Raw genomic sequence first — 16322 nt, forward strand, 5'->3', positions numbered from 1 at the left:
GATATAGAATTTTGCTCTTTAAGATTACCAGGTTACTCAATTACACCAAAATAATTGAACAACATATTGAATTCTGAGAGTTCCATTTCAAGTGGATTAATTCCCAACTATTTTTTAAATTTACGTAAGGGAAGCCTAAACTGAGAAATAATGTTCCTGATTACAATGATTCAACTTCCAAAGTCCCCGTTCACCGGGGCTCAGTGTGCACTACATTCACACTTATGCCAACTGTGGTTATTTGTATGCACCTGGTTCAGAAAACGAGCACTGGAAAAGCCAATAGGTGGTATCTATGCAAGGTTTATTGGCTTTGTCAGTGTTTTTTGTTGCTTTGTATGGTAGGTGGGTTTTGACATTTTTAAACTGATGTTAAAACAATCATTGGCTATAAAAAGTACAAAATACCCTAATTTAATAACTACACACTTTTAACTATCAAATTATGTAAAGGGGAACAGTTTTATTTTAGTTACCAGAATTACTTTGTGTGCCGCTCACGCCGTGCCAATATTCAAATATTGACTAATTTAAAAAATATTCCACTGTTTTCATTTGGAAACCTGAGCCTTGTTTTGTCCATTACACAAGTCTGCCCAACATTTTCAACTAAAATGTTCACAGCCTGGCGTTTTCTTGTCACCCATAACAAGCCACGGATGAAAAACATTCCAGAGAGGTAATGCCTTTCAAATTTCAAGAATGTCTGCTCTCGTCCTCGTCCTGTTTTTCTCCTTAGTCTAAACCAATTTTCATTTTGCAGTTTGTCTAAAGAGGTTCTAGGAGTTTTGTGTTACGAGTTTTAAGCGCCACACAATGCCAGAACACACAAATCCACGCCGCATAATTCCACTACACACAACACATTTAAACAACTCATAATTCCATGCCATACAATTCGAAAACACACACTTCCACTCCACATCATTCCACCCCATGCCGCATAATTACAATCCAATACATTCAACTACACGTATTTCCACTCTGCTCCATGCAACATGATTCACACTACATATTTCCACTCTGCTCCATGCCACATAATTCACACCACAAATTCCACTCGACACCATGCCACATAATTCTACTCCATACGTGCCACGTAATTCCACTCCACGTAATTCTGCTCCACGCCCTACCATATAATTTCACACAATTCTACACCACACAATTCACTGCCACACAATTCCACATCACACAACATAATTACACTCAACATAATGCCACTCAACACCACATAATTCAACTCAATATAATTACACTCTACTCAACACTACATAAATGCATTCCACATACATCGACTTTATGCCTCATAGCAACAGTCCACACAAATACCCTTCACACATGCCACATAATTCCACTCCACATAATTTCACTCAAAGTCACATGGTTCCACGCCACACACTTCGGCTCCACACAGTTCCATTCCACACTTCATAATTCCACACCAAACAGCATAATTCCCCTCCACAACACAATTCCACTACACACCACATAAATCAAATCCACACCACAGAATTTTACATTGTGCCACAAAATTCTACACAACACCACATGATTCCACTCCACTACATGCCATTCCACATCACACAACATCACTCCACACCTGGCAGCGCAATTACAGTGGATAGCCTGGTAGATTAGCGGACTGTTGCTAGCAGACACTGCTACATAGCAAGAGGCATGCACGCACTCCTACATCATAAGCCTGTTTTATCCCAGTAGGAAAGGAGCAGTGCCCACACAATTGATGCTAGCAGTAGCCCACAGCTGTTTCCACTGCAGCTTGTGACTCACAAGCAGTGTTATCCCATATGCGCCTTCTTTACCAATACAGGGCACCCCCAGAAAGCGAAGCGCCATCACCGTAACAGAACTTTCTGCCTAGGGGGAAGCGGGGATACAGAAACTAGGAGATATGTATCACGACAATTAATGCCCTTTGACACCTTAGTTGAGGAGAGTGACCCTCAATGCGGCCAATTCTTATCACACACCTCCTTGACATTGGCATTGCAAACATTGTTGAGAGACATAACACAAGAGCCCACAACACACCTCACTGTCCGATACATACACGAGATGGGCACAGGGAGACACCTCACAAAATGTTGGGACACTGATCTCCATAGGCAATGCACGGAGTGATAATGGTCGACTATACTTGAGAGGCACACACGCATCCCTAGAAATGCCAGGTTTCGACCGATACTATATTTCATAATACATATGGCATACCTGACACCAGCTAAGATAAACGAGTTCTGTAAACACAATAATGCTTACTGTCCCAGAAGTAGGCAGTTAGTTGTGGATCTGTTACACACGCTATGAGCCTGCACTGCTCTTGTCTCTTATTGGCGGGCTGTCACTGCACACCTGTCGCAATGCACTGGTCGAGTCGTGGAAAGCACCCGGGAAGTTTGCCTTTTAGGTTTATATCGTAGACCCTAAAAACACAAGGTGACATCCCGATTCATAGATCTGGGGCTGATTATGGATAAACGCTTAATTACCAGACGCTGACAGTCCTCGGAATCTCCGCCTAAGAAAGCTTGGTATCAATCATTGGCGAACTGGGCTCAGGCAGAGAGCGTTACATTACAACGCGAGAACACCCTAGGGCTGCGTACACTCCTGATAGCGACCGCATGGAACGCAATCCTACTGGATCCCTGCACTGCCTGGCAGATGGGTGAAGAGCACAAGAGACTTCCCAGGACACAGATTGGGCACAGAGTAATATAGGTAACACAAAGACCTGCCGGTTGGGGCTCCGCACAACCTCATATCTTAAACACCTTTCACACATAGTCAGGGTACATCGCAGTCGATCAGTAAGATGGGGACTATACCGCAGAGCAAAAACACACCAATTATAAGGATAAATAGTCAAAGACATGGGAGGGGAGCGGCCACTGGAGGGCAACAGGACACTAAGTTGGGCAGCAGTTGTCACCCCATTTACCTTTCCATTATCACTCTCTTCCCCACTCCTCGCTCCCATCCCTGAATGTCCCTCCTAGCCTACAACCCACATGTTGCGCATAGAAAACACACCAACGACATAATGGACCTGCAACTGTGATCTGTATGTGTTAACCACTGATATGTGCAAATATCTGTTAATAATTGTTAAAAGTCAATAAAATAAATGTAAACAAAAAAAACACATAATACCACTTCACATAATAACACTCCATGACACACAATCCCACTACACATGATTCCAGTACGCTCAATACCACATAATTATTATCCTTATCATTCCACTGTACACTATGCCACATAATACCACTACACAGCCCTCCACTTAACACCACACATTTCCACGCTACACAAATCCATAACAAGCAATCCCAGTCTAACCCACATAATTCCACTCCACACCACATACATTCACTCCACTCCATAGCACATAGCTAAAAATCATTAACACTGACAATAACAATAGCTCTTGGACTGCCGAGACCGATTAGCTTTGCCAATGCTTGTTTTATAGGCTAGGTTGATGGCAGCTTCACATTAACCCATACAGTTATTTTGCTAGTACACAGACCTATGACTAGCAGGTTACAAGCAGGTTACAAGTGGTGTTGTAGGGTAAGCACAATAACTTCATCTGCTATTTCATAATCCATAGTTGTAATCAGCAGAATACACAAACATACATATTTTCAGCAAGTACTTTAACTACCTGTGCTCTTTTACAATTATTGCCCTGTGGCCTGCTGGATATAGCTGTATCTCTGCCGCAGGTGCCTGTAGTATTATTACATGTTCACAATCCTGGCAGGCTCCTTGTTGGGCATCATTGGCCCCTTACATAAAAGTTTGTCTACCGCATGGCTACAAATAATGAATAGGAAAAAGCGCTAATGTGATTTTTTTAATAATTAAAATACATACAAATGTGGAGAGAGTTGGGGGTTGAGTCAAAACAGAGGGGGGAAGGGCGGTACACAAGGCCACGAGTGGGGGAGAGGACATGCAAAAGAGACAGTGGATGTAAGTTGGGTGGAAGAGGCGGGGGGGCAAACGTACAATGAAGGGTGGGCAGGATGGGCTAGGGTGACAAACAGACAACGGAGTGTGGGCGGGAGAGGATAAGAACCAAGTTGAGGGTGGAGGGTGGGTCAGAGAGGCTGTGGTACCAAGCTGACAATAGAGGTGAGCAGGAGGGGCTGGGGCAGCAAGCAGACAACAGAGGGTGGGTAAGAGTTGCTGGTGGAGCACACAGACAATGGAGGGTGGGCAGGAAGGCCTTGGGAAGCAAGCCGATAATGGAGGGTGTGCAGGAGGGGCTGGGAGAGCTAGCTGACTACAGAGGGGTGTATATGAGGGGATGGGGAGCAAGCTAACAAGGAAGGTGGTGTTGAGGGGATTGCCTAGGAAGCTGACAACAGAGTGTGGATGGGAAGGGCTGTGAAGCAAGCTGACAATGGAGAGTAGGATGAGGGGCAGAGGGCATCAAACTGAAAACGGGGTGGACAGGAAACACTAGGGCAGCAAATAACTATGTATGGTAGGCGTGAGGGGCTGAGGGGCTGAGGGGCTGAGGCAGAAAAGTGGCAATGGAGAATGGGCTTGAGGGACTGGTGAAGCAAACTCTCAAATGAAGGGGCCCAGGTGGAGCTGTGAGAGAAACTGACAACAAAGGTCTGGTGGAGCACCTAGACAGAAGGGTGGGAATGCTCACTGACAACGAAGAGTGGGTGGGGGGAGTTGCTGGGGATTTGTAATTACTGTGATATTATTGCTTGACTAACTAGATGTGTCTGTAAAATTGATGTTTTGTCCTGAATTTTTCGCCTGAATGTTGACTCTTTGGTCTGAATTTTTAGATTTCCTGCCCAGAATTGGCCTGTATTACAGGTGGTTACCCTAAGGACATCTGTAAAACTGGCAGTCCTTGTGTAGCTCACTTACTGTGTCTGGTAATTGTATTTATTTAGTGCTTACTACCCCTGACGAGACAACGAGGCGCTTTCCGGCAAGTAGGCTCTCGAGTTACTTATTGTTGCTGCTTGGCTGCCCGCCTCCACAGTGGCTTAAACGACTCATCTATAATTAAATTGGTCCTTTTGTGATTAATGCGTGGTGTTATTTTAGGACAGATTTTTTTCTTTTGCATATATTTTGGGCAGTATGTGTAAAAGTAATGCATACATAGTAAGACGATATGCTCTAGCGACTCTTATCTCCTTTTCACCCATCCCCACACACAATATCACCGGTTGCCACAGACACACCAAACCGTTGAACGTACTGTGTGGGATCCAGCTTCGTGGCATTCTATCCATTCTTGACCTTCCCAGTATTAGCATTAATCCAATTACATACATACCAACATTTTACAAGTCAAAAGTGGGAGATTTCGGAGAAAAAAAAACAGGAGCATGGATTTTCTCCATTGCAACGTATTGGATCCGTGACAATTTCAGATGGAAACAGTAAAATAAAATCATTTTTGGCTTTAAAAATCGGGAGTCTCCAGCGCGAACCGGGTCGGTTGGCACTTGGCATGTATGCAACTACCCACTGTCTGCGCCCCTCTCAAACTTAAAAGTTGACTCTTAGCATTTGTGCAAACCCCATTTGCTAAACGATACCGCTTCCAAAGGAAAACTTGTAGGGTACAATTATCGCTGAAATGTTTATGGCCAGAATGAGCTAAACCTCATCGGTTCACGACGCTTTTATTTTATATTATTATCGGATGACGCTGTAAGCCTTAGTTAATGAAGTATCCACATCTGCCCAACGTATCATGGCTACCGCCCTTACAACGAAGACTGCTATCGATACCTTTCCCATCATGGCTACTGGTGTCGCCCTAGCAGTACGTGCCCCCAAACCATCATGGCCGTCAGGCTGCTGTGCTGAGAGTGGCAGCCTGGGCAGGGCTGGGTGCGCGCACGGGCACTGCAGATGCTGCTCAGCTGGTGTCTCCGCCCGCAGCGGCATGTGAACCGATTTCAGAGGAGTGTGTGAGCTGTGCGCGGAGGAGAAGGAGTTGGGCTGCGTTCTCCTGCAGGCGTTAGCCTCCACCCGGGTGCGCGGACCAGCATGCTCCCGCATCCACCATGAGCTTGTGCCGGAGCCGAACAAGGGGTCTCCCGCCTCCTGCCCCCGGAGCAGGAATGCGGGCGAGAGCTGAGCAGAGGGGTGGCCGAGGTGAGCCAGACGTGCATGCCTTTCTGGGTGGGTGGGTGGTCAGGGTACCTTGTGCTTTGGGTCAGATCCGTGTCTTCTACTGTGGTTGCGGTGGAAGATGCGCAGCAGCGGCGGATCTAGCAATTGTCACAACCGGTGAGGATGTATTGAGAGAGGCTATAGAAATGCACTCGCCATCAACATTGTTACTGGATGCCTGAAATGCGAGGACAGTGCATGTAAATGTACATGATTGTCCAGAAACAGTAAATAGTCCTTTAAAAGGGTTCATTTATAAACGTAGTGGAGGCGTTCACATCTGCACTCAGCCAGCTGCAGAGCTTCAGCCCTCGCCGCTCTCCTTTCTGCAACTGGAGCCAACTCTGGATTGCTGGTTTCGATGTTCATTTAGACAGAGTATCGTTTTTTGGGAAATCCTCATTGAAAAAGACTAGTTTCCTCAATATTGTCTGAATACTGGCTGCGTCCACTGTTGCGCTTGCCATGCATGAAATGGCAAGCACTACAGCGTTACTAGACTCTGCGGTGTACAGTGGAAAGCTTTGATTTCCGAGCTTCCAGAAGCCGGTGATAGTGCGGTTTGTTCAGCACACGCCTGAGAAGATTAGTTTGGGCATTACCCACAGCAAACACAATATTGTGACACTAGGAGTCTCTGTATACGTCAATTGATAACCATATGCCATTTTCTATATCTCTGCACGTTATAACATTCCAAAAAGTGACCTTACCCCAATAATTTCCCTAGCATTGTATTTTATCAGTGAAAGTGCATATAAATAGTAAATGGCTATGTTTTGTGCCAAATAAAATAGCAAGAATCCAGAGCAGGGATAAGGAGTGTGGTAATATTGGGCAACCATGCGTTCAAGAACAGCAGTTGCTTTTGACACCTCACATTTTTAGCATTTCTACAGCGCATGTTCTTACATCAGAACCGATTGTCATTTTTTTCTGGGTCACAGCGGAGCAGTTTTTGGTGGCTTGGCTTATACCCGGGCTACAGTTTTTGCAACAAATGTGAGTTTTACGGTGAGATTCGAACTGTGTGAATGAAGGATGCCGGCTGGATATCATACGTACACTAGAGGTGCAGCTAATGACAAAAGACCCAGGCGGACAGTCACTACATAGTTAAAAAGCAAAATATGTTTGAGGACCTAGGTTTTCGATTTTCACTACACTTTGTGTGGGTCCTCACCAAATACCCACCCAATTGCTAAAACCATTTCATGTAGTAAGCCTACATAACGCTATAGCCACTTTAGTGATGTTAGTAATCCATCAGTATGGAGAGACCCCTTAGGAAAGCAAGGTAAACCGTTCATTAATCTTTACTCACATCTTTTACCAAGTGTTCAAAGCATGCCTATGTATCAGAGGCGTATTTGCCCAGACTGATAATTCCGCTAGAAGGTGTTTGTTTTTAAAAACTGAAACGTTTTTTAGTAGTATTATTCCTCAAGACATAGTTTTCGTGAGGTTTGTGTTTTACTGCCCCGAATTCCAATGGTGTGTATTTTTTTGTATGACCCTATTTTAGGTGCTGATTATACCAATACAATGAATATCATAGCATATCATCAGAGTGAGAAAATATATTCAAACCCTGTCTGCGTTATAATTTAGTAGAATAGTTCATCTCAGTTTTTGTCAGGCGATGCGCTTGCTTAACACACAAGTGCTGTCGGTAATTGGGTTACTTGCCTGCATCTTCTTCTAGTATGGCTTCAAAACGCAGTTTTTTTCTCCACCATGACTGGTGCACAGACCTGTTTAGACATTTTATCGTGATATATTTAAATTCTCGCATTGCTGTTTATGAGTCACTGCCACACATCATAAGAATTAGTTGTGTGTGTTTTTTTTCTTTCAAGGAGAGGTGGTGTAATGCTGAGCGTGGGGACTTTCAATGCTGGAAAACGCTAATTTATTTTCACTTGACTCGTTCATTTGCACCTGAATAGCCCGTCTCACCATTTGCCTTCCCTGCTGCTGTTTGAGACCTCTCTTACCCAGACGTGCGTTTTTAGCCATCAATAATTGCATTCTGCGGCTTAGCTTCACATTTTTGATAAACGTTTTGGACCTGTAGTCCAAGCATGCAACATCTTGCTAACTAGTGGGAGATGTTATCTACGGTGGCTATTGGCATTATGGCAGTTTCCTATCCATAGATAGTGTAACGTACCTAACAAGTCGAGATAGAAGTATTAAACATTCGGTGGTGCATGGGGCACTGTGGGGAAGTTTTGGGGTGGCAAGCAATCTTAAAAAGACGAGTCCACGTCTCTAGGGCTTCTCTAATGGTAGCGGGTGCTTTCCTGTAGACAGCCATCACAGAAGGAGTGTCCACCTTTTGAAATCCATGTTCTCCCGAAGTGTCCCAGATGTACATGTTTATGCAATAAAGGCTTCGTTTTCTGTGCCCCAGCGGCCATTTCAGGCTAACACCCCCAGAATCATGTTGTGAACATTAAAGTAAACCGCTCCCAAGGTGAATCACACTGTACAACAGCGCTGCAGGTAGGACCTGCAGCATCGTGGTGCTTCCAAGCCAGGGAGGGCCACGCGACAGTAGTGCACCTCTCGTCTACTTCCCAAAGGCTCTGAATGCCGTGCACCTATAGGGGTGTCTGTTGTTGGGAGGGCAGTTTCCTGACCGGGCCTCAATATAGTAGAGAGAGGCAAAGTGCTATTAAAACTCATCGGGCACGGGTTGGTTGCTAGGCTCAGGACCTGCCGGAGATGCCGCGTTATCACTTCTCAGCGAGGTACCAACATACATCCCCCCCAGTTGCCATGGTTTCCGTGTAGACTGTGCCCTCGTAGAACGCAAGCGATTAGGTTTGATTGTCCATTCACACCTTAAATCAGAATCGGTGGCGTTGGCATCAGCTCTGCTTCTCGGCGTGCTTGGGCTCACTGTCAGACGCTGATTTGCTTGAAGTGCATTTCGCACATCAGACTTGGAAAGGTCGCGCAGTCTTTCATCTGAAGGGATTTAACAGCGACACAGATTCTAAGTGTTTTCATTGTGTTACATTGGCTGTCCGAAGTCAGCCTACAATAATGACTGACTAGACAGAAAAAAATTGTGGATATTTGGAGGCCAGATCTTTTTGTAGCTTTCCATTATTACCCTATTCTTGCTATGTTTGTCAAAATCACAACACCTGTCGTTTGGCTAAATATCTTTAAATTAATATAATCCAGTCCCTGATTTTAGTAGAATCAACATTCACTTTCTACTCGAGCATCTGTTTGCTGACGTGAATGACCGAGGGTTTCTACCATTCTATCTAAAGACAGTTCTAGAAATGTTTCCAAGCAACTGGCTGATGAAAAGTTTAGGCGTCGAAGATGCAAGTTTCGACGTTTATCTGAGGGCAGCCGGAAATGAGCGAACTAGGAAGAATAGAATCTCGCACCTTAACTGAATAGCTTGTGCAAGTGTGTGTGGTCGATTGGCCGGTGTACGGAAATCAGCAGTAACTGCTAGGAATGATGAAACTCGTCAGGGGCAGTACGTGCTATATAATACATGGGATTCTGTAATCCCTGTACAAACGACAGTCTCTAACTTCTTTATAATCGTCGACTTGTGATGATCCAAGTCGACTATTTATAAAGAAAAGACGTCAGAGCTCGACTGTTATAAGGTTATTACAGCTGAGTTCTTATGTCAGAATGCCTGCTGTTAGAGCCAGCAGCTTAGGTGAAAGGCGGGTCAGGTCATGGAGCATAATTGGAGCCGCTGTTTAAAGCAACCAAAACAGAAAGTTGCTTTTCTTTCTTCTGCTGTACTTTAATAGCTTATAATGCCAAGCAGAGAGAATGTTTATTTTTTGTACTCCTTAGATGAAGAAAAGCTAGATTCTCCCTGTATCTTTCCACACATTCCGAGCTACTGCAGCCTTTGTAAGATTAAAACTGAGTTGTATTGAACTGTTTGTGCTTGCAACAAAAACGAACAGGTTTTTGATGTGTTTAATCTTAGACTAGAGATTTTATTTTTATTTTTGCAAACATACTTGCTCTTTCAATTGAAAGAGCTATGCACCAATGTTTTAAGTGAGTCATAGTAAAGGTGATTGTGTGACCTAGTATTATATGGGATAAAGTACCCTGTGGTGTACATGTTTGCAAGTCACCTTGAAGTTTCATAACCTTATAAAGGAACTCTGCCTTCTGCCTTGTTCCTCTGTATGGTTATGGAACTGCTTGGTGACTTACCCTCTGCCATACCGTATAAGGATATTGTAATTTATCCCTTATATGAATGCAATAACAACACAATGTTTCCTTATTAGAGTGAGGCAACGCCATATACTTTGTTGGTTTGCTATAGTAGGCAGGGCCACTGGAATTATTCAATTTTGCGGCTGCGCTGCTTTCCACATAATTATGGATTTGCTGCATGTGCCTCATCTGCAGATTTTATAAAAAAAAAATAGTTTCAAGCACAAACAAGTCATGGGTTACTGTCAGTTCGGCAACGTGTGTTGCTGTGCAGTGAAAGGTCCTTTGCAAAAGTCGACTGGTCCCCATTCTGTTGTTTATTGTGTATTTGGGTGCTAAACTGGTAATATTGACATGAAACCTTTGCTCAGACAGTGATAACCTGAATAAAATGACAAAGTAATGAAGTAGTACTATCACAAAAAGTGCAGCTTTAATCCTCACATTTTTGCTTTTCTTGCCGCACAATTTAGTCAACCCTGCCTCATAATTTAGTCCTTTCCTGCCACATCATTCCAGTAGCCCTGGGTATAGGTGAGTGTTTATTTGGTGGGAGGGGGATAGCATCATTAGGAGGTTGGCATTCATGCTTGTCTATGAAATGGAGAATTTATATTTTGAGTAATTAATTGGGCTCCACCGCCGCAAACGTACATATTTCACAAACTTGGGCATGGAAAGCGGTAGATAATTAGCTCCAGTGAAATAGTATGGAGTGCCATATCATATCTTTAGTCACTTAATCTAAGGCCAATTTTCTTAGTCCTGTTGTTGGATGAAGCTTAGTAAGGTAATTGCAGGATTTCTTAATTAATCTTAAAGCCTGATATATTACAAAGCCTCTCTAATTTGCTTATTACCATTGGAAGGGATGTGTACATTAGTTATAGTCAAGGTCACTGGAATTATGTGTCGGAGAAGGCCCGAAATATCTGTTGGGATTGACTAAATTATGTGGCAAGGAAAGGCAAATTATGCAGTATAGTGTGGCAGTTTTACGTCATTATTTTGCCCTTTTTAGGCATGTAAACACTATTCGGGCAAAAGTTACCCTTCAATAGTTTTTATTTATTGCCTGTATAGTGCAATATCCAACAGAAAGATAACCAGTTAAACTTTGCAAAGGCTTTTCCATTGGCCGGCAACAAGCATGGCTGCGATGTTACTAACTTTTCATCTGTTTGAGCTAGGAACAAAAACATTGGCTTGCTAAAATCTACAAATTATGCAGCAGATGATTGATGGCAGGTGCAGACAATCTATACTTATGATCAGAAAACGCATAATTGCAAAATTCCAGTGGCCATGGTGGCCATTTTATCTTCATCAGAGAATGGCTGCTTGCATTATCTTGATTCCGGTGCTGCGGATGTGTGTGCGTTTTTTTTTGTACCGTAGGCTCCAGCACAGCTGCGGAAAAGAGAGGAGAACGTCACTGAAGCTTGTTCCGTTGAGGTCGCGTTTTCCTTGTCAGTGTTCTGTTCATTATCACCAAGCCTGTGGATTTTTACAAGTTCATGTCTTCTATGCTCCAAGGATTAGCAAGATTTATAAACCTTTGTGAACTTTTTATGATGTGACACTATTTCTTCTGCGTGGAGTCACTCTGTTGAGTATTCACATTGTAATTTGTTTCCCATAGAAGTGTGCTGTATATCCCTTTAAGTCAAAGCTACTGATCGACCACAGCACCCTTGTTGTATTTTGTCCATGAGGAACTTCTTCTGTGCTGCTAGTGTGCACACAACACACATAACTTGTTACCAAAATCAATGCAACTTTACTTAACTGGTGGCTTTTATCAAGGGCAACACAAATAATTCGAAAATATTTGTGCACATTTTTTTTAAACACTAGGAGATTTATATGTTAATTTTTTCCTTTTTTCAAGGAAGGCCTGCTTAATATGAAGGCCAAAAGACATTGCTGGTTCTCTCCTACATTTTGACACAATTACAGCAACTGTTCTTAGATTCCGAATAAAAGTTTCTAAAAGTCACGTTGGTTCCAGTGGTAAGCTCAGTACACCAGTGATGAGGCGCGGTGCGTCCATTGGGGCGTAGGGGCGAAGCCCCACTAAGCCCCATGGACCCACCACGTCGTCACTAGAAGCCAAACACAACTATTTAAAAAAATCGCGCTATCTGCCGGCCGGGAAACCGGGAGACACCCGACCTTCCCGGAGTGCGCAAGGGAGGGGGCGGGGGGGAGGATCGGGCTGCTGCAGCTGCGCAAGTGTATTTTTGGGCACAAACATGCCCACGCATGCGCAGATCGTTTTCTTGTGAATTCCCCCTTAGAGAGAGGACCAGGGGGCGGGCCGCAGCCCCCGGGGTTACACAGGGCGACTGGGCGAGGAGTCATGGTGCCCCCCCAGCCAATCCTGGCGCAGGATTGGCTGGTCACTACATAGCCCGGTTACATAACCCCTGACGGATAGCACGGCCGACTTTGGTGCTGGGAAACCAGGTTCAAACCATATAAATGTATACATGACTTACTTTGGTGTTAAATAAATAGATATTTTAAAAAACAAATAAAAATGATGTTCCCACTAAGGTGTGAAATTGGTGTCGAATAAATACATGTTTTTAAAAACAATTAATATTAATCATGTATCATTGGTGCTGGAGTACAAGGTTCGAGACTGGTATTAAACACTGACAAGCTGTGTGCAAGTTATATGGTCATAAAAATACATGAATGATGGATGCAGGATGGGTGGATGCATGAATGGATGCAGGATGAATGATGGGTGGATGAATGGATGGGTGGATGCATGAATGAATGATGGATGCAGGATGGATGCAGGATGGGTGGATGGGTAGATGAATGATTGATGGATGCAGGATGGATGCAGGGTGGATGGATGGGTGCATGAATGAATGATGGATGCAGGATGGGTGGATGGATGGATGATGGATGAATGATGGGTGGATGAATGGATGGGTGGATGCATGAATGAATTATGGATGCAGGATGGATGCAGGATGGGTGGATGAATGAATGATGGATGCAGGGTGGATGGATGGGTGCATGAATGAATGATGGATGGATGGATGGGTGGATGCAGGAATGGATGCAGGATGGATGATGGATGGGTGGATGGATGGATGGGTGGATGGATGCATGAATGAATGAATGATGGATGCTGGATGGGTGGATGAATGAATGATGGATGCAGGATGGATGGATGGGTGCATGAATGAATGATGGATGCAGGATGGATGGGTGGATGGATGGATGGATGGGTGCATGAATGAATGATGGATGCAGGATGGGTGGATGGATGGGTGGATGGGTGGACACACAAATGGATGCAGGATGAATGATGGGTGGATGAATGGATGGGTGGATGCATGAATGAATGATGGATGCAGGATGGGTGGATGAATGAATGATGGATGCAGGATGGATGCAGGGTGGATGGATGGGTGCATGAATGAATGATGGATGCAGGATGGATGGGTGGATGCATGAATGGATGCAGGAATGGATGGGTGGATGGATGGGTGGGTGGATGGATGGATGCATGAATGAATGATGGATGGATGCTGGATGGGTGGATGGGTGGATGGATGGATGGGTGGATGAATGAATGATGGATGCAGTATGGATGGTTAGATGGATGGATGGATGGGTGCATGAATGAATGATGGATGCAGGATGGGTGGACACATGGGTGGATGGGTGGATGGATGGGTGGATGGATGGATGCATGGATGGATGCATGAATGAATGATGGATGGATGGATGGATGGGTGGATGCATGAATGAATGATGGATGCAGGATGGATGGATGGGTGAATGCATGAATGAATGATGGATGCTGGATGGATGGGTGGATGCATGAATGAATGATAGATGCAGGATGGATGCAGAATTGGTGGATGGATGGGTGGGTGGGTGGATGGATGGGTGGATGCATGAATGATGTATGGATGGATGCAAGGTGGTTCGGGCTCGCTCGCTCGCTGCGCTCCCTGCGGTGCAATATGCAAATTAGTTTACGCCTCACCACTTTCAAATGTCACCAGCCGCCCCTGGTATAGACGTGTTAGTGCACAGGGACTCTATTAATGGGTTACTTACCAGTTTTGTTGAGATAACTGATGGATTTAGTATTTTTGCAGACATTCGTTGAAAAGTGCATATTTCTTTATTGTAGGTTTTGTGAGCTGTATTTGGAGACTTACCCTTCAGTAAAATGTCTTGTTATACACAGGGCTTCTGGAATAATGTGCTTCTAACTGCTGTGTTTGTCGCATAATTGTGGATTTGTCACATAGTCCATCATCTGTTACTTTGTCTGCAGTTTGTAACAAAATAAATGTTTCTAGCTCAAACAGATCAAAAGCTACTAAATTTGTGGCAAAGCGTGCTGCAGCACAGTGGACGACCTAATGCAAAGGTTGCCTGGCCATCTGGTACTAATGAGGTGAAACCCTTGTCCAGACACTGTTCACATGCGAAAGCATGACACAACTATGCAGTAATACTATAACAAAATGTGCAGCATAGGGTTGCTTATTTTGCCCTTTTCTTGCCTAATACTTTAGTCAACCTTGTTGCATAATGTGGTCTTTCCTTGCAGCATAATTTCAGTGGTCCTGATTATAGGTAATGCTGTAAGTCTCTTGTATCTCTGTTGTCAAAAGAGATAATTTGCTCTACTGTAGAAGGGGTAGGTTTCCCCCTATAACTAAGTGTTAAAAAGTGGTTCGATCAAAGTGCTCAAATTCGGGCCTCTCTTAGTGCTACAGGAGACCACATTGGTTCTAAAAAAATAAATGCTGTGACTGATAGATTATCTTAAAAGCCCTTTGTCTTTTACTGCTGAATGCCGGATTGCAGAAAGCCAAGAGTGCCTATTCTTGATAAATCTGGAGGCCTCTATGTCTCACCATCCTCCACTTCTTGTCTGTGGCTCATCTCCTTCTGCCACTGGTTTTCTTCCTTTCTTTTCCTCTTCCCTTCTCTTTTCAGCCTTTCTCTTTTAGCTTGGGTGAAACTCAAAGTCTAATGGCCTAAACTAAGTCCTGGTCCCCCAAAAGTGAGTTCCAGTGTCCACCACCGCATAAGTTAAACACTGCTTGCCATTGGGTTGAATGGCATCCCTACATCCCTCTCAGGAAGGCAGTGGGAGCAGCCTTTGCTGACTTTTTATTCTTTTAGGAGAGCTCTGTGAATTTTTGGGAGTGCTTAGATCTTTAGCTTGATGTTGCAGATGTGTGAGGACACGGGACACCTCCTTGTACTCCCTTAAACAGCATCCCTAGTTCTGCAAGTGATGAGTGCCAAATCCAGTGTACACGCATTGCCTCAGGTCATAGACTCACTGAACGCTGTGGTCTTTCTATGCCTTTTGAGCTGTCCACATAACGTTGGAATCCTAAAAGTTCAAAAGTTGGTAACCAGTGCGACTTCTTGAGGTCTAATGTAATGTGCTCTTAGTTACCAACCACACAGCTCCATAACCTGATCAACGTATACATTTTATTGCTGGGCAGTGGTCTTCTTGCTATGCTTCCCTGCATACTAGCTTGCGCTCCACCCTAGCGCGTTTAATGGAATGTGTCTCCAGATGAATCTAAAATAATAAATCAAACTCTTTCCAGTAAACTGTATCCTTAAGAATTTAAAATAATAAACCGAGCTCAGTTCAGTTCGTCACTTTATTCGGAAGGTTTTCCCTTCCATAAAAGTTCATGCATATGTAACAGTCAGCATTTCATCCAGTTATGAACATAAGTACATTGTCAAATTATTATTTATCAAATAAAAACATCTGTAAACCGAGCTATTTCTGGTAAGCACCAGCAGGCACCATATTTTAATCATACCCATCAGGTTCTGAACAGAGGGATCACTTCATATATAGAAATTCGACCAACATGACCTTATGA

At 44.0% G+C, this 16322-nt stretch overlaps 1 protein-coding gene across 1 annotated transcript in view; it reads left to right on the forward strand.

Moving 5' to 3' along the window:
• The first annotated feature begins 5867 nt into the window (after positions 1–5867).
• Positions 5868–16322, forward strand: part of GPR63 (G protein-coupled receptor 63) — a 246393-nt gene continuing 235938 nt past the window's right edge. The window contains exon 1 of the mRNA XM_078648227.1: positions 5868–6174. The gene's annotated coding sequence lies outside the window, so the exon portion shown is untranslated. The remainder of the gene's footprint in view (positions 6175–16322) is intronic.

This window comes from Lissotriton helveticus, chromosome 6 (genome assembly GCF_964261635.1).
Source record: "Lissotriton helveticus chromosome 6, aLisHel1.1, whole genome shotgun sequence".
In the NCBI taxonomy this organism is placed as follows: Eukaryota; Metazoa; Chordata; class Amphibia; order Caudata; family Salamandridae; genus Lissotriton; species Lissotriton helveticus.